This window comes from Sapajus apella, unplaced genomic scaffold (genome assembly GCF_009761245.1).
Source record: "Sapajus apella isolate SASKATOON/1434 unplaced genomic scaffold, GSC_monkey_1.0 scaffold93, whole genome shotgun sequence".
In the NCBI taxonomy this organism is placed as follows: domain Eukaryota; kingdom Metazoa; phylum Chordata; class Mammalia; order Primates; family Cebidae; genus Sapajus; species Sapajus apella.
The window spans coordinates 3583695-3607850 of record NW_022437033.1 but is presented as its reverse complement, the minus strand read 5'-3'; the positions used below and the strand labels follow the sequence as shown (position 1 = coordinate 3607850).

Here is a 24156-nt window from a genome sequence, read left to right as displayed (position 1 = left end):
TTGAATGAAATAAAGACGCTCCACAAGTAAGTTAACTGCCTTCAAGAACAAACTTGTCTTCCTAAACTCTAAAATAATACAAAACCTCCAAGCACTCAAAAGTAAAGTTCAATTTTCAATTTTACCACCCAACATCACTAGACTAGTGAAGAAGCAGAAAAGTATAACTTATAACTATGAAGAAACCAGTAAATAAAAATAGTCTCTGAAATAACCCAGGTCATGGAATTAGCAAATAAGGACTAAGTTTCAGAGATGAAGATTCATTTCTTTATAAAGAACAGTCATTATAAATATGCTCAATATGCTGAAGGATTTGAAGGAAAACAAGCATAGTGAGTAGAATACATTAGAACAGTGAAAAAATAAAATAAATAAATGAAACCAAGAAGTGAAAAATACAGTATCTGAAATAAGAAGAGTGCATCACAGGATTAATAGTGAATTAGACAATGCAAAATAAAACATTGGTAAACTGAAGACATAGGAATAAAAACTAAAATAACTGAACTATAGAGAGAGAAATTAGTGAAAGAAATTGAGAAAGAATTACCTGTGAGACAGCATCAAACATTCTGACATAAACGTAATTAAAGTTCCTTCCAAATAAGGAGGGTGGGATTGAACAGAGAAAGCTAGAACCATCTTTTTCTTCCAAATGTAAGATATGATATAAACCCACAAATCCAAATACTTGCATTAACTACAAACATGATAAATGCAGAGAAAACCACTCCAAAGCACATCGTAATGAATGGCTGAAACCTCATAATATAGATAATATTTTAAAACAGCCAGAAATAAAAGATATACCATGTAGTGAGGAACAAAGATAAGATTGTTTACAAATTATGTAAATACAAAGAAAACAAAGTAACATATTTAAAAGTCTGAAAGAAAGAAACTGTGAACCTAAAATTTTACATTCAGCAAAAATACTTTTCTAAATGAAGGTAAAATAAAAACTTCCAAAAAACATAAAATTAAGAGAACTCATTGCTTAATGAAGTACACTGCAAGAAGTGTGAAAGGATGCTCTTTGTCTGAATAAACATGATACCAAAATGAAACTTTGATGTACTCAGATGAATGACAATCTCCAGAAATTGTACATACATGGTAAATAGAAAAGGCTTCCTTCTATGTTTAAAATTTATTTTATAGGGAATAGTATATGTAAGGGAAAATTCATAATTTATTGGATGTTAATAACATGAGCAGAAGTAAAATTATGCCAACCATTTATTAAAAGAAAGGAGGAAGGAAATGAAATTATTCTATTATAACTTTCTTACATTGTATATGAAGTGTAATTGACCCTTGAACAACATGGAAGTTAAGGAAACCAACCCTCCCTTGCTGTGGGAAATCCGTGTCTAGCTTTTGCATCCCCAACTGCTCATAGCCTGCTGTTGACAGGAAGCCTCTCTGATAACATAAACATTTGAGTAACACATGTTTTTATGTTATATCTATTATGTTATATATTTTATGTTTATAATAAAATAAGCTAGAGAAAAGAAAATGATTTGAAGAAAACCATAAGGAAGAGAAAATATATTTACTATTCAGTAAGTCAAAGTAGATCATCATAAACATCTTCATACTCAATGTCTTCACATTGATTAGGCTAAAGAGGAGAAAGGAAAAAGGGGGCCTTGTGATCTCAAAGTTGGAAGAGGTGAAGGAAAATCCATATAAAAGTAGACCCATGCAATTCGAACCAGTGTTGTTCAAGGTCAACCGTAGTAACTGATTGAATTTGGGAGGTGGCAGAAACAAAAATGAAGAATGACTGCCTTGTAAGATGGCTACAGCTGTCACACAGGGTGTTTTAAAATGAAAAATTAAGATAGAGTATGATACTCTTTGAATTGAAATGCATCGAGTTTAAGGGCTATGTGGAGATGTCCAATAGGTGGTTGCAAATATAAGACTGGAGTTTAGGTGAATGATCTGTGATGAAAATATATGTTTGGGAGTTTTCTATTAAAGTTATGGAAGTTAATGAGCCTATCCTGGTAAAATGAAAACAAGGTGTAAGAGAAAGTCCTAAGGTATGCCATAATTTCAGGATCAAATGCTGAGAAAGTTGCAAAATAACAGAATTGAAAATGAACAGAGAAGTAGCAAAAACAAAAAGACTGGTATTCTGTAAATCAAGACTGCTAAGAAGAAAGGAGAGTGGCTAACAATGCAAAAGGTTACTGCATTGGGCTCTCAATTGCTAGTGCAAGTACTCTCATATAAACTAATAGTACAGATTATTTTTAAAAATTGGAAGATGTTTTCTTGTAGATGTCAATTTCCCATTAATTGGCCTTCTTATCCTTTTATTTATTATTATCTCAGTAATAATACACGGAATTCACATGCAAAATACCATAAACCGCTGTTTTTATTTATAAGTGCAGATGTAGGAAGCCTTTTTTATTATTATTATACTTTAAGTTCTGGGGTACTTGTGCAGAATGTGCAGGTTTGTTATATAGTTATACACATGCCATGGTGGTTTGCTGCATCCATCACCCCATCATCTACATTAGGTATTTATCCTAATGCTCTCCTGCCCATAGCATCCCCCACTGACAGGCCCCGGTGTGTGTTGTTCCTATCCCTGTGTCCAGACGTTATCATTGTTCACTCTCACTTATAGTGAGAACATATGGTGTTTGGTTTTCTGTGCTTCTGTTAGCTTGCCAAGGATGATGGTTTCCAGTTTTATAGCAAAGACTTGGAACCAACCCAAATGTTCATCAGTAATAAAATGGATAAAGAAAATGTGGCACATATACACCATGGAATACTATACAGCCATTAAAAAGGATGAGTTCATGTCCTTTGCAGGAAGCCTCTTTGAAATAATTGTTTTTATGGCTATCTGGAAGTGAGCTGGGTTTCAATTTTACTGTTCTGTTGGAAGTGACTTATTCAGATTATGATTTCATTCTGTTTTTTTAATTGTGGCAATCTTAAATATCTTTGTTCCTGTCTTGATGCAGAGGTGAAGGAAAGAGAGAGGAAAACAGTAAAAACTCTCTGAACAGATTTTAGTATCATATTCATTAAAAAGTAACACAACACAGATAGCTGATACCATGCCTAAGACAGAGGCAACACTCAGTGAACATATGGTGAATTGACTTTAATTTAGTGGATTTTTTGTGACTATTTCTAATGTTAAATGGGTAAAACATGTAATGTACTTACTACCTGGTTAAAAATGTGGATTTTACTGTGAATCCTACTTCTTGTTTTGTAATAACCCAGTATCTTTTCATGATGAAATTATAGATTTTAAGAAATATTGAATCATTGTAATTTTGGGAAAAAAAGGTAAACTGCATAGCACTTTTGTGAAAAGTAAGATAGAGGTCACAAAAGGGGTGCTGTCATGCCCCCTTTAGCTTATAAAAGTAAGCTGAGCTTGTCCTTCTATTTTTGTTTCATTTTGTTTTTAATACTAACCTGCTTTCCCTATTCATTTGTATTAATAATTGTAGGAATCTAACACCCGAATTTAATATTTGATATTTCACAGTCATTATACTTAAATTCTAAAGGAGATGGACCTCTTCCTAAACTGGCAATGGTTAGTAAAACTCTCTCTGGTCTGCTAGTTGGTGCACAAAGTTAATTACACTTGTGTCTTGTTTGTTGCACTGAAGGTCTATCTATCACCCAAAGCACCTCCAAACGTGCAATTAGAGCTTGAAGAAAAAGATGCTTTGCCGATCACTTCCCATACCTACAATTTCCATGCAAGTGACATGCCTCATTTCCTGGAGTGGAATACATGTGTTTTGCTAGTATGAAGGTTATTAATTTATGAATGACTTTTAGGAAGCAAACTGTAGTGTATGACTATAAAATATAGCTTCTGAAAATACAAATTTATTATCACAGAATCTGATCTTTCTGGTTATAACTGGAAGTAGAATCTGATAGTTTTCATTTTCAATATTCCTTTTAATATATTCAGAGTCAATAAAATTTCAGTTTCCCATATGAAAGTTTCCATACAATCAGTTTGTTTTTCATAAGTTCTTTAAAAAGTGGATGTGATGTGTTTGTGTGTGTGTGTGTGTGTGTGAGAGAGAGAGAGAGAGAGAGAGTCAGAGAGAGAGAGAAACAGAGACTGAAAGAGAGAGAAAGAAAGAATATGGGAGGAGTGTAGATAGAAAGTTTTAAATTCGATATGTTATGTTTGGCTTTCATTTATTAAGATATAGATAATCTATAATGTTGGGAGACCCAGGTTAGTGTGTCTGTTCATTCCTTGATTTGTTCATCTTTTCACTAATTTATTAAACATTTATTGCATTCATTAAACATTTCTTGAGCATCCTTTCTGTGCCAGGCACACCCAAACTCACTGTATATACAGAGACGAATCAGACAAGCTCCTCCATTTAAGGAAGTTCTAATATAGTAGGGAAGACAGAAAAGCTTATGGATTGTCACAAGATGATATTGTATAAGAGACATACAATTCCTGACTCATCTTTGGTGACCAGAGAGAGGTGGAGTCTATAGCTGTTGATTTCTGGGTACAAGACTTTGGGCAAGTCACTTTTCTTCTTTCACTTACTGCATGTCTAAAATGGGGGAAATGTTTTAAACACAGGGTGCTTTGGTGAAAATGTGAGATAACCTGGGAAAGAACTTGAAATTTTAAAAAGCTCGGCATGTGGATAATGACTGCTGTTATCGTGGTTGAGCTTATGTGAACAAAAAGGTTGGAGGAAAGCTTTTAACTATTTCAGCCACTCCCCAGACTTGACTTGGAACCCAAGAATTAGGGTCAAAAGTAGAATGTTTGGACAGTAAAATGCACCAAAACTGCTTCTTATGGGATATAGTTGTAATACAGATTAGCCTTAAGGGGATTCCAAGCCTGAGAAATTCTTCATATTTTCCAATAAATCCCTAGTTTAGAAGAGTTCTTTTGTCTGTAGTGCTTCATTCTCATTCCATCTGCTGTTATTAATATTTACAAGGACAAATGTCTGCCTAGGTTGTCATGTTGTACCATCTATTTTGATTGGTCCTAGATCATTCTGCAACTTTTCCCATTTTGAGCACTTGGTAAGGAATATATAATATGGTTGGATTTTGTTTTCAGCATATGCCCTTCTGTCTCCCAAACTAGATTGTCACATCTCAGCTCTCTCAGTCTGCCCCACAGTATCTAGTCCTTACACATGTCTTCATTTAATCATCCAATTGGCATTTGCTAAACATTCATGATTAGTTATGGCATTATGCTAATTGCTTATAATATCATCTCATTAAATCTCACAACAATTTAAAGTAGGCATTATTATAATCCCATTTTTTACGTGGAAAACTGAGGCTGCTTGAAATGAAATTACTTTAAGCAACGCCATCTTGCATTTTAGCTGTTGTTTTTTGGCTGGCTCAGATCAATAGAGACAGATTCTGCTTTAACACCTCTCCTGCTGCTCTGTCCTACATAACCCTGGCTTAAAACTTCTTCTTCTACTCCCTGTAGCCAAAGGAGCTGAGATTCTATTACACCCTGTGCCTATTCTACTCCCTAGGAAGTAAAATGCTAACATGAAGTCTTTGCTGCTCAATTTCAGCTAGACAAATGTTCTAATTTTGTTTTGCCTATGAATGTGGCAGTGAGACCGCCTTCATCCAGCATAGTTTTGTGTAATTTGGAAAGGCAAAAGCAAAAGAGAAGTTTTAAAGTTTCAATGTTGAAGTAACATTTATATCATTCAGTGTATAAGGGGTGAGTTTCTTTTTATATACATTATTCTCTTTTCATAGAAATTAATAACCATGTTATAGCTATTACTGAGGGATATAAAATTAATGTTATAAAGTTTGAAGTTTGGGGTACATGTTTCAAGTAAGACATTGAATATTATCGTTTTTGATGAATGTGATGCATCTCATGTAAGAAGCCAAATGCGCTAGATGAGCACAGTTCTGTTTTCATCATTATTGCTTTATATTTCATTTTCTGTCCAAAGGGACACAGAGGTAAAACAGGAAAAGGGATCAACAATAGGTATTATTATATTCTCCTCATAATTTATTTTCATGGCTGATGTTGAAGAAAAAGTTAAATAATTATTAAGACTCTTCCCTCTAAAACTAATATTAGCAGAGTAGTCTTTCAATGTCATGAGATAAAAAAGAAAAATTTAATATCAACTTGTTTTCTGCATATATTTGTGAGTGAAGATGAAATATTGCTTGGAGAGTTGAAATTCTCAACATTGCAGTGTTCATAGTTCTGGTCATTAATTTCTGATGCAAACATGCACAATTTGTGATATATTTTTGCCTAAAGAAGCCTCTCCAAAACTTCAAGAAGAGAACCCAAAATATAGTCCGATTCATCCAACAAGACTGCAATTTTCTGCTCAGACCTTTATATGTTTTATTTTTCAATGATTCCTGAAAGAATCTCTCAAATTCCAAAGCAGGCTTAATAAATTATTTAAGCATTGGCACAAATTAATAGTAAAAGTAATAAGATCATCTCATTTTATTAGTGGATGACTTCATTTCATTTATTTAAAAATGTCCAACATCACTCTTAGGGCAAGAGGAAAGCATAAATGGGCTACTTGAAATCAGGACAAGGGGAGGTAACACACATTGAGACACATAACAAACTTTCCCTGAGGGTACCTTTATTTCTACATGTCTCTGATCGTCTATGAATACATTAGGTTCATGCAACTTTCTCTGGAGTCTTGGCACTGTAAGAAATCATTTAGATAGGATGTAATGGAGAGATCCCTGAACTGAGTCCGACAGAGTGAAATCTGAATGTTGGTTCTGTTACTACTACCTTGCTGGGCGTCAGTTTCCTTATCTGAAGATAGGACAGAGACAATATGTCTCACATAACACTGTGGGAAAAAAGTGAGATAATGTATATGAAGTTATTTAGACAAAAGCAGGAGATTCCTATCAGATGAGAGTTGTACATCAGTTTGAATTCCATCACGATGAATTAATTGATGTGAGAGAATTACTACTTTTTGACATTGTAGAAATTTACTTTGCTTCAGATCTGAGTAAGGAGAAACCCCAGAAGTCACCTTACTTAACCCTCACAGACTCTCAGATTGATAGTAGATTATGATCTGTTTGGAAACCCTCAGCTATCAAGAAGCCACTGCCTTCTGAGCTATTTCACTTCATTGTTTAATAGCCCCTGTTAGAAGTGATTTCTACTTCCTCCATACACTCAACAAATATTTATGAAACACTTACTATACACCAAGCATTGTAGATGAAAAGGGTGAGGTAGATAATCTTGCCCTTCTGAAGCTCACAGCCTGATGAGAGTGATATACATGCAAACAATTATAATTATCTAATGAATAATGTAGTCTCCGGGAAGAGAGGTTGTGTGAATGCAGAGAATGAGTGCTAGCAGCACCCTGGATGGAAGTAGGAGGGTAAGAAAAGGCTAACATTGGAGCAGACTTAAAGGATGAGTCAGTTCTTTTCGCAAAGAACAAGGAAGTGGGTGTTCAATTTTTAAAATCTGGAACAACATGGACAAAAGCAAGAGCGAGAGAGGAGATGGCTTATGTGGGAAACCACAGGTGTGACTGAAAACTGAATATGGGAGGCATCGTAAGGGCAAAGACATTCAGGCACCTGATCATGAAGAGCAGTGTTTGGCACCCTAAGGAGTCGGGGCCTTATCTTGAGGGTACTGGGAATCATTAGAGTGCTTTGATCAGAGGAGTAATGTGACCAGGCTTGTGCATCTCTTGTTGCAAGAAACGGTGAGCAAATTTAACTTCAAATGAAATCAAATTAAATCTAGCTTGGAGCATCCCCTCCGCTTTGCAGGGTAACATACATTTAATATCGGTTATGTTTTATAAACTTTTGCTATTTTTTCAGTGTGTATAGAATCCTTGTTTGCTTTGATTTTTATTAAAGTTAATGTTTCAAGATGAATCAAGGGTAGTTTTTTACCCTTTTTTTATTATGGTTATAATATTAAATTGTGTTTCATCGATTAATACTAAAGCAGATTTCATAGAAAATCATAAAGTCACATAGTTCAAAATCTCTTTGGAAATATAATTCCAAAGTCTCCAAAAACAAATAATTTTAACTGTGGTGGATTTCTTATGTCCATGTTTGTGTGCAGATTGTACATTATGTAATATCCTGTATGTTTTACTCTAGGGTAGGCTATATAAAATGAAATGAAAAGCTCCTTCTCTTCTCTGAAAAATTCAGGGCATCCAGTCTCTCCCATGACAAGGTGCTTTGATCTTCTTAACACCAGCCTCTGAGTGGGCCTAAACTCCAAAAGGAAAACTTGTGAATGTGGGAGTAACTTCCAGATAACTCTATTGCTTTGGATTTTAAATATAGTGGACATAGAAACAAGACTGTCAGACTCTTAAACAGAATCAAATACCCAAAACAGAGTTTGATTGCCTTCATGGGGATGGGAATAAAAGTGCGTTCTTCACTCTTTCAAAAGTTGTTTAGCAATAATATCAAAATAAAGCAATATCTTAATGGGTTATCCAGGCACAGTTGCCTTAAAGAAATGTCAGTGTCATATCTGAAAGCAGAATTTACAGGGGACAGGAGGTTAAGGCAGACTGAAAGCCTTTTAACTAATTAGAAAATTAATTCAATAACATCCATTACCTCCGCAAATATTTGCTATTCTTTGCCAAGCACTGTTCTAATCACTTAAGATATGGCTGTGAACAACAGAATGCAGATCCTTGCCTTTATGAAGCTCACATTCTTTTATGGGATGAAAGCATGTAAACGAAATCAATTTAAAAATATATAGTATAGTGTATTTTGGTAAGGGCTGTTAGGAAAATAAATCTGGAAATAGGAAGAAGAAATAAATGAGAAATGGTGAACTCATACGGCAGCCACAAAGGCCCCACTGGGAAAGTGACATGTGAGTGAAGATCTGAAGGAGATAAGAGAATATGTCATGAAGATATCAAGTGAAGAGAGCCTTTCAGGCAGAGGGAAAACCAAGTGTAAAAGTCCTGAGATGACATGGAACCTTGCCTTGTATATTCAAACTGCAAGGAGGTTGGCTGTTGTGTCGTAAGTGAGGAGAAAAGAGCAGGCTCAATAAGGTGATATAGCATTGTGGATAAATCCCACACTGTAGGGCCAGGCTACCCAGGGAACTCACCTCTCCTACTGGCCCAGGGTACAACTCCAGGGTAGTCTCAGCTCTTTTGCTACTTAATAGCTCTGTCATTTTGGGCAAAGTACATAACTTCTCCATGCCCCAGCATTTAAAATGGGATTACTAGTAGTATCAACCTCAAATTTGTTATTAAAGTTTATAACCTGTTTTGAAATTATTTTTGTGTATGATATAAAATACAGATATAATATCCTTTTTATAAAATGTTGAACAATTATCTATCATAATTTTTGATAGTATCTTTTGTTCTTATTTGTTTGTAATATTGCCTCTGGCAAATGTTTCAAACTTCCTTACATCTGTGGGTCTCCCTCTGGACTTTCACTTTTTGTTCTGTGGGTCAATGTCACTGTCTCTGTGCCAGTACCACACTGTCTTAATAGCCATAACTTAATAGTAAAATGCATACACTCACTTTATTTTTCTTCTTCTATAGGGTCTTAAGTATTCCTTGTACTTTTATCTTTCATAAAAGTTTTAGAATTAGATGGCCAGTTTTCTGTAAAAAAAAAAAAAAACAAAGCTCTGTGGCCAGGTGCAGTGGCTCACACCTATAATGCCAGCATTTTGGTAGGCTGAGGTAGGCGGATCATGAGGTCAGGAATTTGAGACCAGCCTGACCAACATGGTGAAACCCAATCTCTATTAAAAATTAAAAATTAGCCAGGCATGGTGGCACACACCTGTAATCCCAGCTACTTGGGAGGCTGAGGCAGAAGAATCACTTGAACCTGGGAGGCAGAGGTTGCAGTGAGCTGAGATCACGCCACTGCACTCCAGCCTGGGTAACAGAGTGAGACTCCATCTTTTCCATGTTCATGATATAGGACTCTAATTATTTAGCTCTTATCAATGTATTTCAATACAATTTAACAATTCTGTGTATTCAAAGTTTGTCTATTGATAGTTTTCATCTGAGAAAATTTCTATCTTCCATTCTTATTACAAAGCACATCTTTTAAAATATTTTTCTAATTATGCTTCAAATAAATAGCAGTGTAATTGAATATAGATTAATGGTTATGGGCTTTGTCTCTAGAAGTAGCCTGTCTGCTTTTGGATCCTGGCTCTGCAACTTTTATTGTATAAACTTTAAAAAATTATTAAACTTCTCTGTGACTCAGTTTCCTCACGTGTAAAATAGTAATAGTATCTTGTTGGGCTGTTATGCTTATTGAAGGTAGTTAATACAACTAAAGTGCTTATGATAACACCTGACTGAGAACAGACCCTATATAAATGCTTATGCTTCTTGTTATTAATATTACATAGTGATTTATATATAATCGGTTCACTAAACTCATTATTTCTCATCATTTTAGGTAATTTTTGCTTTTCTTTATTGACAGTAAGGTATGTTATTTGCAAATAACAATGATATTTCTTTTTTTTTCAATTTTTACTGCTTTGATTTTTTTTTTCTTTGTTTAACTGTACTGACTAGATAGTACAAATTGAATGAAAGTGGTTATGGTCAAAATCTTTTCCTCCTTTCAGATTATAAGGAGAATGCTTCAGATGTTACATTATTAACAATTACTTTTGGTATTGATATTTAATAGATAATCATTTTTGAGGTTAACTAATTTTCTTTCTAACTGCATAAATGAAGGACAGTTAGAATAGAATGGGCCAGTCCAAATTTAAGAGTCTGGTATCCAGTGTTTTTTTTTTTTTTTTTTTTTTGAGCCATAGTGAACTATTTAGATACTTTTTAAATTATTAATCTAGCTACTGTAATAGCTTGTTAGACTCTAGATATTAAAATTAACAAAGCCAGGGTAACAGAATTCTTAGACCTGTACAAAGAAGTTTAGTTAGCAGAGGCAGGAGAAGGTTCTCATTACATCCCATGTTTCAGCAAGGCTTCTGTATAGCATTTAAATGTGATAATGAATTTTAAATTAATAATGTCCTCTGAAGATCAGGCCGTTCACTACATTTTGGTGCAAACTAACAACTGATAACTGTGGTTCTGCTTAGAACTAAACACCTTGAACAGTAAGATACAGGAGCATCATTTTAAAGTCAGTTTTACAAAAGACATTGCTGTTATGGTTTCTTGAAATTTTAATTATCAAGTTAAATTCTGAATCTTAATATCTGTGTACCTTTAAGAAAATAATACAATTGTGTTCATAGAAGTTATTTAACCAGACAATGAGACTATAGGGGACTGGAAGATTCATTCTGTGACTTACAGAAAGCAAGAATCAGAACATACACTAGAAGAAATATGGAAGAAGATAGAAGTTAATCTGCTATGGATGTCAAAGGGAGTCAAAACAGAATTAAACATCAGTGGACAGTAGATTTGACTTGCTTTCTTTATAAATTACTTTTCAATTCCGATCCCAAATGATACATGTCAGTATTTAACTGGTGCCATTTTAACATTCATCAAAATGCATACATATGGCACAGATCCAGTTCATATGGAATCCACAAAGTTCAAAGGCTTGGTATTATAATCTTTAGAATGCTGGGATGAGTAAATCAATAAAAAAAAGTTTTAAAAATATAGTCCTTTCTATGAAGCACCCTGGGTTCAACAATATTAGGGGAGTTGTTTTCAGTTATTTGCATATAATTCTGCAAAACTTCTTTGCTTTTTTTTTTATTATACTTTAAGTTTTGGGGTACATGTGCAGAACATGTAAGTTTGTTCCATAGGTATATATGTGCCATGGTGATTTGCTGCACCCATCAACCCATCATCTACATTAGGTATTTATCCTAATGCTGTCCCTCCCTTAGCTCCCCATCCCCTGACAGGCCCTAGTGTGTGATGTTCCCATCCCTGTGTTCTTATTTTTCAACTCCCACTTATGAGTGAGAACATGCAGTGTTTGGTTTTCTGTTCTTTTGTTAGATTGCTGAGAATGATCGTTCCTAGCTTCATCCATGTCCCTGCAAGGACATGAACTCAACCTTTTTATGGCTGCATAGTATTCCATGATGTATATGTGCCATATTTTCTTTATCCATTCTATCCATGACAGGCATTTGGGTTGGTTCCACAAAACTTATTTTCATATGGATAACAACTAAAGGCTTGGTTTTCCAAGAGAGGCTTATTTGATGAAAAATCATTTATTTAGTACCTACTACGTGCAAGCTCTATGATAAATCAAAGTTGCTGGCTGGTAGAATTCAGCAATTAATGGACAGGAAGTTGCAATGTAATGTGATAAATATTCATAAATGTAAGAATTGGAGGTTGCAAATATATTGAGAAGTCTCAGCTACTTCTGCTCGTGGCAGAGTGGGGGGGCAGGGAAGGCTTCAGAGAAGCACTAGATCGTGAATAGCACATTGAGGGAAAGGTGGGATATCTGATTATTAGAGGAGCAGGGCCAGCTTCTTGAGGGTGTGCGACTGCACAGGACCTCATACTTAGAAGGGACCATGCTTGGTTCAGTGTTCTGCTGTTGCCATCTTGAAATTCCTAAGGCACTTCACATTTTTTACATTTTCATATTACATGAGACCTTGCAAATGTTGTAACCAGATCTGCATAGCAAGTAGGAGACTATTTAAAGATCAACATAGCCTCTGTCATAAAGGGACCACCAGACTGGATGGGAGTAACTGTCTCAATTTTAGGAATAAAAACTGGTACAATCCAGAGGATTTAGAGCTGTAAAGATATGGATGAAATATCAAGGCAAGTTAAGGAAACAATAGATTGATTTTTCATGAGGTGAGATGGGATGCAGAAGAGGGTACTGAATAGAAGTAACATTGAGGTGGGCCTTGAAAAATGTTTTGCATATTTCACAAAAGGTGATAAAAGGCATTTTAATGTGAGAAAATAGTATATGCAAATTTGAAAGCATTCATTCATTGGAGAGATATTTATTGGTTGCTTGTTATGTTCCAGACACTATTGCAGGTTCTTAGTATAGAGCAGAGACCAAAGCAAAGTCCCTACCCTGATACAGCTTGCATTTTAGTGAGAAATCTGAACAATAAACAAATAAGTGAATAATGTAAAATCATGAGAAATACTATGAAGAAAAATACAGCAAGACAAAATGATAGAGAATAGGGACGGGCTTTTTAAAAGGAGTTCCTGATGTGGTGACATTTTAGCTGAGACTTGAGTGAAGTAAGAGAGGAAGCAATGTGGGAGGAATAGCAAGTTTCTGGACCTGAGACAGGAATAGCATTAAATTCTAAGGAAATATGGAGTGCAGTGTGAGTGCAGCCCAGTTAGGAAGAGAGAGTAGCAGTATTCAATGATATTGGAGACCTAGACAGGGGCCACATTATGGAGGGCCTATAAGTTATGATGAGGATGTTTCGTTTCATTCTTCTTCTTTTCTTTTTTTAGTATATGTTTTCTTGCATTTTAGGTTTTGGGGTACATGTGAAGAACATGCAAGATTGTTGCCTAGGTACATACATGGCAATGTGGTTTGCTGCCTCCATCGCCATCACCTATATCTGGCATTTCTCCCCATGTTATCCCTCCCCAACTCCCTACCCCCATTGTCCCTCCCCTAGTTCCCCGCCACAGACCCCAGTGTGGGATGCTCCCTTCTCTGTGTCCATGTGTTCTCATTGTTCAACACCTGCCTGTGAGTAAGAACATGCGGTGTTTGATTTTTCTGTTCTTGTCAGTTTGCTGAGAATGCTGAGTAAGATAGCTGCTATTAGAGAGTTGAGAGCAAGAGATGAGCAGGTCTAAATTGTATTGTGAAAGATTACTGTGACTGCTTGTAAATAATAGAAGGTCAAAAATGGAAGCAGGAAGGCCAGTTAGAAAGCAATTATAGTGACTAAGTCAAGAGATGATGGTGATGACATCACCTAGAGTGGTTGTGGTGTAGGCTTTGAGATATGGTTAGATGCGAGGTATGTTACGAAGGAAAAGTAATATGATTTGCTGATAGATTAGACATGAAGTATTCAAAGGGATGCTTCCAAGGTTTATGCCCATAGAAAATGGAAGAATGGAGTCATCACTTACTATGAGGAAGTCCTGTACACATTATGCTTAAGGGTGGTGGTTTAAATCATGATAAATAATGAAGTTTAAAATTTGTATAAGTAAAGGAAAGAAGGTGTGGCTAAAGGGAGAGGTAGAAACTATTTGAAGTCAAGTATTCTAGATTAAGAGAAGGATTTATTTGACTGCTGTGTAGAAACCCCTTTGGAGAAGTAGGAGAGTAATCTATTAAGAAAGCATTGTAATAGTCCATATAAAAGGTGGTGAGGTAACAGTGCTAAAGCATTGACAGTTGATCTGGAGGAGAAGCATGAATCTGAGAGAAAGCCATGGAGTCTTTTATATATCAAGTGTTTTTTTTTTTTTGTTTTTTTTTTTTCTTTTTTGAGCACCTGTTTTACCGGTATAACTTCTGAGATTTGATATGCCAGTGAATAAAACATAAACATTTACACTTTTATGAAACTTACATTCTAGTGCGAGGATAAAGACAATAAAATAAATATTTAAAAGAGCTAAAATGGTGATAAGTGATATGGAGTACAATGTAGCAAAGAAGGAGGATAAATCATGTTGGGGAGGAGTTACAATTCTAAACATTAAGGTAATGCACGTCTTACTGAGAAAGTGACATTTGAATAAACACAAAAGGCTTTGATTTTCATTTTCTACAAATCCATTGGTTCATTCAGCAAATATTTACTGAATATACACTGTTTCTTCAGGAACTTTGCTAGGCACTAGCATTCAGTAGAGGTTAATGTTTACTTTTCTGCAACGTCTGGAAGCGTAAACAATTTGCATTATGTTTTTAAAGGGCTTTTTGGATATTGTTTACATTGCAACTGTCATGGATTTTGGGAATCTTAAGATCTCCCAGATATCCTTTATTGAATGACCCCAGAGTCCAAATGCCACTAGTAAGGTATCAGTTATAGGTACTCAGGGAAGAAATTAAAATATTACACTTTGCAACAAAGGACTCTGGCAAAATAAATGGGGATATAAACTTAGGGGTAATTTAATTTTACTGCTCTTTTAAAAATGCTGGTATAATTGAATTAATGTTGGAAAAGACTTGGTAAATTATAGAGCCACATCTTATCAGAGAGGCTTTACTTGACAACCCTATCTAAATTGTCAATATTTCCAAAAACACCACTCTCTCCCTAACTTTCTAGATTGATTTTGACACTTATCACTCATTGCCATCTGACAGGTTATCTATGTCACTTAGCTATTTGTTTAATTTTGGAGGCTTTTAAATTTTTAAATTTTAATTTTTATTTGCCTGTCCCTTTAACAAGAATGTAAGCTTCATGATATCAGGAATTTCCTCTGTCGTGTTCACTGCTGAACACCCAATAAATTGAACAATGCCAGACACATATTATAAACACTTTATTTATTATTATTATTATTATTGTGAGACAGGATCTCTGTTACCCAAGCTGGAGCGCAGTGGTGTGATCATGGCTCACTACAACTTCTATCTTCTGGGCTAAGATCATTTAAGTTATTCTCCTGCCTCAGCCTCCTGAGTAGCTGGGACTACAGGTGTGTACCACCATGCCTGGCAATTTTTAAATTTTTAGTAGAGATGACGTCTCACTATGTTGCCCAGACTTGTCTTGAACTACTAAGTTCAAACCATCCTCCTACCTTGGCCTCCCAAAGTGTTGAGATTAAAGGGATGAGCCACTGTGTCTGGCCTATATTATTATTTTAATTGTTAAATGTATGAATTTTAAGCAGGAAGAAGAGTATGAGGAAGAGGACTAGCAGGAGTGTGTTATGAGCCCCTAATCTAGTAGAAGTTGGTGCCAGTAATAAATTTAGTGACATGTGTCTCACATGACTGTATATTCCAGGCCAATCCTCTTTGGTCAATAGACCTATGCGTTTGGAATAGCTAATCAGGTAGAGTGACCAACAATCCCACTTTCCTTGGAACAGACACTTTTCCCAAAACATGGTACTTTTAATGCTCAAACTGAGAAAATTGAGGACAAACCAGGCTGATTAGTCACCTGCTGGTCAGGGGTGTGTATTTTGATTGAGGATGAAAAATGTGACAAGGTTAGTACAATATGATGGTCATATCCCAGCTCTTCTACTCACTCATTCTGTAAATTTGGCAATTCCCTTCTACCATGAGGACTATATTTTAAACATCTAGAGAACAGGGGTCTGGCGTGGCTGGTCTCTAATAGTCCTTCCAGCTCTAACAGTTTGTGGCTTGTGTTGCTATAAATAGGAATCGAACCCATTATATTGATTTTGTCACAGTGACCTTCTCAACAGCTGAGCTAGGTAGCCAAGGATAATTTAATGACTGTAATAACAGCATTTGCCATTGAGAAATGGCACCTATATTGTATTTTGAAATTTGATTCCAGAAGGACTATCACATATTATGTGCTGTTTTCCAAATTAAAGTGATTTATGTTGGAGCTGGCTCCAATTAGATTCTTCCAAAGCTTTGTTATTACCCCTGTTGCCATTAAAAGTGGAGAGTAAGCTGTTATTTTAGTGACTCTGAGTAAGACCCCTGTCCATCCAGAATTTTTTCCAGATTTCCCATGATACATTAAAGTGTGTTAACAAGGGGTATATAAACCTTGTAAGTGAAATATGCCTATAATGTATTATAACACATTCACACGTTCTCATTCAAAATGAATGTGTGTGGTATTAAAATTTTTGCTCACTATGGAGAGTCAGGGGAGGGCTAAAGGACACAGAGGATTAAAAAGCCAAGAATAGGGTGAGGCCAGTGAAGTTTTTATTGAATTGGAAAAGGCTCTGATACGAAACATCATCATTTGCCCAAGACATCATTATGGGCCACATATCCCTGACCTTTCTCATTCTCTCTGGCCTGATTCCCCAGATTACTAAGGTAGTATTTCTACAGTAACCACCTTCTTTTTAAAGGTTTTTACTCTTTTATTCCACCCTTAGGCTGATTTACTACTTCAGCACTCATGACACAGACATTTATCTGACCTAAAGTCCCCATGAGTTTCCTTAACTGTAATCAATTCCCAGATCATTCACATATAATTTGTGCTCATACATAACTGCAGTTAATATTAGATGTCAGAAGAGAAATAAAGTATTTTCTGTGGATTGTAAATTTCCATGAAAAGCGTGAATTTTTACCTATCTGTATTTCTTGCCAGCATTTGGTCCAACATCTACATGTAATTTTTCATAATAATTTTATCTGAACCTTTTTTCTCGCCCTGCAGTCTGAGTTTTATGTCACTACTCCTTATTAAATCCACCATTTCCTCCATTCAGCATAAAATTTCACCAATTCTAGCATTTTCTTAAATTGCTCTAGCCTCATATTTTCAACCATGATTTTAGAGAAACCAGGCTCTGGATGCTGCATCATCCTCTAGTTTGCCTCCCCCACCACCAAAAAAAATGCAGTATTTTATATTGAACACACTATATAATTAAATATAATTATATTCATATCCTCATGAAATATCTCAATCCTGAAGGTGCCTCAGAGGCCATTTATTTATAAGCCACATATGATGGTAGGGTTTCTTTCAATCTGTGCTTGAATATCTCATCTAATAACAGCTTAACCCCTTGGGAAACAGCTCATCATAATGCAGGACAGCTCCAGTTGCTGGTGATATCTTACTTATGAAGTATCTGCTTTACAGACTGAAGTCTCTTACCTTGGATGTCTTGCCATGGATTCTGGCTCTAATTCCATGATGCTACTCAAAGTAAATCTTCTCTATTTTCCAAATAATCGCCCTTTAGAGATTTGAAGAGAGCAGTGCTATTTTGTCCCACCTAAATTGTATATTCTCCAAATCACATGAACCTATTTCTTTATAAGTTCCTTATATGGCACCTTTGAATGTCTCTTCGCATCAGTGATTCTCCTCGCTGGTCATGCTCCTGGTTGTGGTACTTAAAACAGAATATGGTATCTCGTAGATGCCTATTAGAATTAATTGGGAATACTTCTACTAGTTTATTATTTCCCATTTTATTGCACACATTTTATTTCTTCAGCCTAAATTTACAGTCACTTTATTTTTTAACAGTCTTAATACACTAGTAGTTCTTAAACAGTTGTCCCTATATCAACAGCATCCGCATCAGTTTTAACCTAGAATTGTTAAAAATGCAAATCTTCAGACCCGATTTCAGATCTATTGAATAAGAAACTTGAGGAGTGGAGCCTAACAAACTGTGTTTAAATAAACCTTTCTAGTAATTCTGATACATGCTAATATTTGAGAACCACTGTATGTTTGACCGATAGTCAATCCCCTAAGTATCTCTTATGCATGCTGCTTCTACATCATATCTCTTAAACCCAGTACTTATGTATTTGGCTTACGATTGTCCAATTGTAGTTCATTTCACTAAGTTCACTTCATTGCCTCATGTTATCAAATGCTTCTTGGATTCTAATAACGTTCTCTTCTCCAATATACTTGGTGACCCTCACAGCTTTGGCTTTGTGTTAACTGCTAATTTCACAAACATGAATTAAATATTTATTTTTAAATGTTTTATTATTCTGCAGATAAAGCAAATTTTATCATTACAGAGGAAAAAAATATTTCTACATCACAGAAACTGATAGCTTCTGAGAGGTGCAGTGTTCTAAGTAAGCTCTTGTGTGTTGACCTACCTATTTATAGAAGCTAGAACTTGAAGCTTGGGCAGACATGCTAAAGAAATATGTCAATAGTAAAAATGGGCCTCTAATACACAAAGTCAATAAGATGCAGTTAATCAATTCCTCTTGCAGCTTAAGCTCAAAATAGGCTTCAAGTTTTCAATTAATTCTGTCTTAGTTTTGGAGTACTCACCAGAAAGTGTATAAAAAATAGCGCCCCAGAGATTTAATTCACTTGGTGTAGGGTAAGTCCTGGGCATAGATATTTTTGTAGCAGTTTCGAGCATGAATGTCATGTCTGAGGTTGATTGAAAAACACAGAAATAGAGCTTTCTAGGGACTTTGGCATTTGCCTGAATGAGATGCAAGCCACGGCAGGGTTTTGAGTGATGGAGCAGCATGGTCTGACTTTTGAAATATTAGAAAAACTGGCTTCCCTCTTGAGAAGAGGATAAGATACAGGATACAGAAGAGGTGCAGATGCAGTGCCAAGGATATTCAAAGAAACAAGAGCTTTGTGCTGCAGATGATTAGGGAGTTTTTCTAGAGGAAGAGGCCACATGTGAATTAGTTTTGAAGCCAGGCAAAAAAGTTATGTAAAAGAATTCTACGTATATGAAATGGCATAAAAAAGGCCAGGGGGTGAAAGAGTGTGGAGAATATTTGGTGGATGACAAGAACTCATGGCCAGTGACATTTTAAATTGGAAAGATGATAAAGCAGGTAGACTGAGGCTCTGTCTTTACAGATGTCAAATTCCAGGCTTAACATTATGAGCTACTACTACAACTGGAAAAAAATAGTTGAGAGCTTTTAAGCAGGGAAAATGACACTATGGAAGCTATGTTTGCCTGTTTCTTTCCTATAACCACTCCCACATATATTCGCTTATTGAATTGCTATTTTGTCTCTGACATTTAGACCAAATTTATACCCTCTCCTTCATAAGTATACTATTGCTTCCTCTTATTTGAAGGCCCCATTGTATAAATGGACAGTGGCAAATCAAATCTAGTAGCACATCAAAAAGCTTATCCACCACAGTCAAGTCCGCTTCATCCCTGGGAAGCAAAGCTGGTTCAACATACACAAATTAGTAAATGTAATTTATCACATAAAGAGAACAAGTGACAAAAACCACATGATTATCTCAATAGATGTAGAAAAGACCTTCAATAAAATTCCACACCCATTCATGCAAAAAATGCTTAATAAACTAGGTGTTGATGGAAAACATCTCAAAATAGCAGGAGCTATTTATGACAAACCCATAGCCAACATCATACTGAATGGGCAAAAGCTGGAAGCATTCCCTTTGAAAACCAGCACAAGACAAGGATGCCCTCTCCCACGGCTCCTATTTAACATAGTATTGGAAGTTCTGGCCACAGTAATCAGGCAAGAGAAAGAAATAAAAGACATTAAAATAGGAAGAGAGGAAGTCAAATTATTTGTTTGCAGATGACATAATTGGGATTGTATATTAAAAAAAAAAAACAAACCATCATCTCAGCCCCAAAACTCCTTAAGCTTATAAAGGACTTCAGCAGAGTCTCAGGTTACAAAATCAATGGCAAATATCACAAGCATTCATATACACCAATAATAATCAAGCAGACTCAAATCATGAGTGAACTCCCATTCACAATTGCTACAAAGAAAATAACATACCTAAGAATACAATTTACAAGGGACTTGAAGGACTTCTTCAAGAAGAACTACAAACCACTGCTCAAGGAAATAAGAGAGGACACAAACAAACGGAACAAACAATTCCAAGCTCATGAATAGGAAGAATCAATATCATGAAAATGGCCATACTGCCCAAAGTAGTTTACAGATTCAATGCTATTCACATCATGCTACCATTGACTTTCTTCACAGAACTCGAAAAAAACTACCTTAAATTTCACATGGAACCAAAAAAGAGCCTGTATAGCCAAGACAATCCTAAGCAAAAAGAACAAAGCTGGAGGCATCATGCTACCTGACTTCAAAGTATACTACAAGGCTACAGTAACCAAAACAGCATGGTACTGGTACCAAAATAGATATATAGACCAGTGGAACAGGAAAGAGGCCTCAGAAATAACACCACACATCTACAAACATCTGATTTTTGGCAAACCTGACAAAAACAAGCAATGGTAAAGGATTCCCTATTTAATAAACGATATTGAGAAAACTGGCTAGCCATATGCAGAAAACTGAAACTGGACCCCTTCCTCATACCTTACACAAGAATTAACTTAAGATAGAGTAAATGCTTAAACTTAAGACCTGAAATCATAAAAACCCTAGAAGAAAACCTAGGTAGTACCATTCAGGACATAGTCATGGGCAAACACTTCATGAATAAAACACCAAAAACAATGTTAACAGAAGACACAATTGATGACTGGGATCTAATTAAACTAAAGACCTTATGCACAGCAAAAGAAACTATCATCATAGTGAACAGGCAACCTACAGAATAGGAGAAAGGAGAAAATTTTTGCAAACTATCCATCTGTGAAAGGGCTAATATCTGTAATCTACAAGGAACTTAAACAAATTTACAAGAAAAAAAATCAAAAAGTGAGAGAAGGATATGAACAGACATTTCTCAAAAGAAGACATTGATGTGGCCAACAAACGTGAAAAAAAAAGCTCATTATCACTGATCATTAGAGAAATGCAAATCAAAACCACATTGAGATACCATCTCACACCAGTTAGAATGGTGATCAAACTCCACAGCTTCTGCATGGCAAAAGAAACAGTCATTAGAGTGAATCGGCAACCAACAGAATGAGAAAAAAATTTTTGCAGTCTACCCATCTGACAAAGGGCTGGTATCCAGACTTTACAAAGAACTAAAACAGATCTACAAGAAAAAAAAACAAACAAGCCCATTCAAAAGTGGGCGAAGGATATGAACAGACACTTTACAAAAGAAGATATACATGAGGCCAACAAACGTGAAAAAATGCTCATCATCACTGGTCATTAGAGAAATGCAAATCAAAACTACATTGAGTTACCATCTCATGCCAGTTAGAATGGCAATCATTAAAAAATCTGGAGACAACAGATGCTGGAGAGGATGTGGAGAAATAGGAACACTTCTACACTGTTGGTGGGAGTGCAAATTAGTTCAACCATTGTGGAAGACAGTGTGGTGATTCCTCAAGGACCTAGAAATAGAAATTCCATTTGACCCAGCAATCCCATTACTGGGTATATATCCAAAGGATTATAAATCATTCTACTATAAGGACACATGAACAAGAATGTTCATTGCAGCACTGTTTAGAATAGCAAAGACCTGGAACCAACCCAAATGCCTATCGATGATAGACTGGACAGGGAAAATGTGGTACATATACACCATGGAATATTATGCAGCCATCAAAAACGATGAGTTTGTGTCCTTTGTAGGGACATGGATGAACCTGGAAACCATCATTCTCAGCAAACTGACACAAGAGCAGAAAATCAAACACCGCATGTTCTCACTCATAGGCGGGTGTTGAATAATGAGAACACATGGACACAGGGAGGGGAGCACTACACGCTGGGGTCTGTTGGGGGGAAATGGGGGAGGGACGGGGGTGGGGAGGTGGGGAGAGATAGCAAGGGAGGAAATGCCAGATATAGGTGAAGGGGAGGAAGGCAGCAAATCACACTGCCATGTGTATACCTATGCAACAATCTTGCATGTTCTTCACATGTACCCCAAAACCTAAAATGCAATTAAAAAAAAAAAGAATGGTGATCATTAAAATGTCTGGAAACAGTAGTTGCTGGGGAGGATTTGGAGAAATAGGAACACTTTTCTACTGTTGGAGGGAATGTAAATTAGTTCAACCATTGTGGAAGACAGTGTGGAGATTCCTCTAGGATCTAGAACCAGAAATACCATTTGACTCAGCAACCTCATTACTGGATATATACCCAAAGGATTATAAATCATTCTACTATAAAGGCACATCCACATGTGTTTTTATTTCAGCACTATTTGCCAAAGCAATGACTTGGAATCAACCCAAATGCCCATCAATGATAGAATGAGTAAAGGAAATGTGGCACATATACACCATGGAATTCTATGCAGCCATAAACATAATGAGTTCATGTCCTTTGCAGGTACATGGATGTACACACAGGAATAGAAAACAAACACTGCATGTTCTCACTCATAAGTGGGAGCTGAACAATAACACATGGGGACAGAGAAGGAAACATCACACACTGGGGCCTGTCAGTGGGTGAGGAGATAGGGGACGGAAAGCATTAGGACAAATACCTAATGCGTGTGGAGCTTAAAACCTAGATGATGGGTTGATAGGTGCAGCCAACCACCATTGCACATGTATATATATGTAACCTGCACATTCAGCATATATATCCCAGAACTTTAAAAAATCTGTCATCTTTTATGATAATGTAACATTTAAATTTAAGCTAAAATGCACATAGTACCTTAGTTATTAATGTCACAAAATATCCCCTTTGAAATAAATACTCCAGCATGACCCATTGATTAACCTTATGGTATCCATACTATATAGTGTTGTCTCCAGGGAGCAGGGGTTGGGGGTGGGGGATACTCAATTCTTTTTTGTATTTGGATATGCTCCTTTGCTTTGTATTTGTCTGATGTGCAGTTGTATTTCCAGTCCCAAACCCACCTTCCACTGCAATAGATACAGATTTGGAAATGGTGGCTGTGGTTGCAATGGCTATGGCTAAACATAAAGGAGGCTGTTCATACTTTCAGACATCACCCATGGTGATTCATGTCATTTTCATAAACTCTGTATTATTTTAGAGAAGAATGTGGGACTTTTCCTTTTAATATCCCTCAAATCCAGAAGGGTCATATTTTGCACATGATAGGTACTCAACACGTCTGTGGGATATAAACATGAAGGTGACTTATCTGGCGGGGGAGATACCATGATCATGAAGGTGGTTTTCCCAGGGAGAGGCTTATCCATTGCACTCCGGATGTGCTGACCCCTGTGATTTTCCCAAATGTGGGAAACTCGATTGCATAATTTGTGGTAGTGGGGGACTGCGTTCGTGCTTTCCCCTGGTCTAAAAAAAAAAAATGAAGCTGATTAATATAAGGTATATAGCATGACTTTAAAAGTAAACCTGAAACTCTTCAGTAAATCATATTTATGGAAACAAGCCAAAAGAGAGCTATAAAGTCTGTAACAAATTTAATGTCAACTCTATTGATCAGGCAAGTTTCTCAATTATTTGTGCCTCAACCACAGGATAAGCAGAGCTGGTTGAAAAAGCTTCCAGTATAGGGCCATTCGGTAGTAACTTTGGCGGGAA

General features: G+C 36.1%; 1 non-coding gene across 1 annotated transcript; it reads left to right on the top strand.

Moving 5' to 3' along the window:
• The first annotated feature begins 23741 nt into the window (after positions 1-23741).
• Positions 23742-23905, top strand: LOC116535293. Its single transcript, XR_004262143.1, has one exon. It is a non-coding gene; the product is annotated as a U1 spliceosomal RNA (small nuclear RNA).
• The last annotated feature ends 251 nt before the right edge of the window (positions 23906-24156 follow it).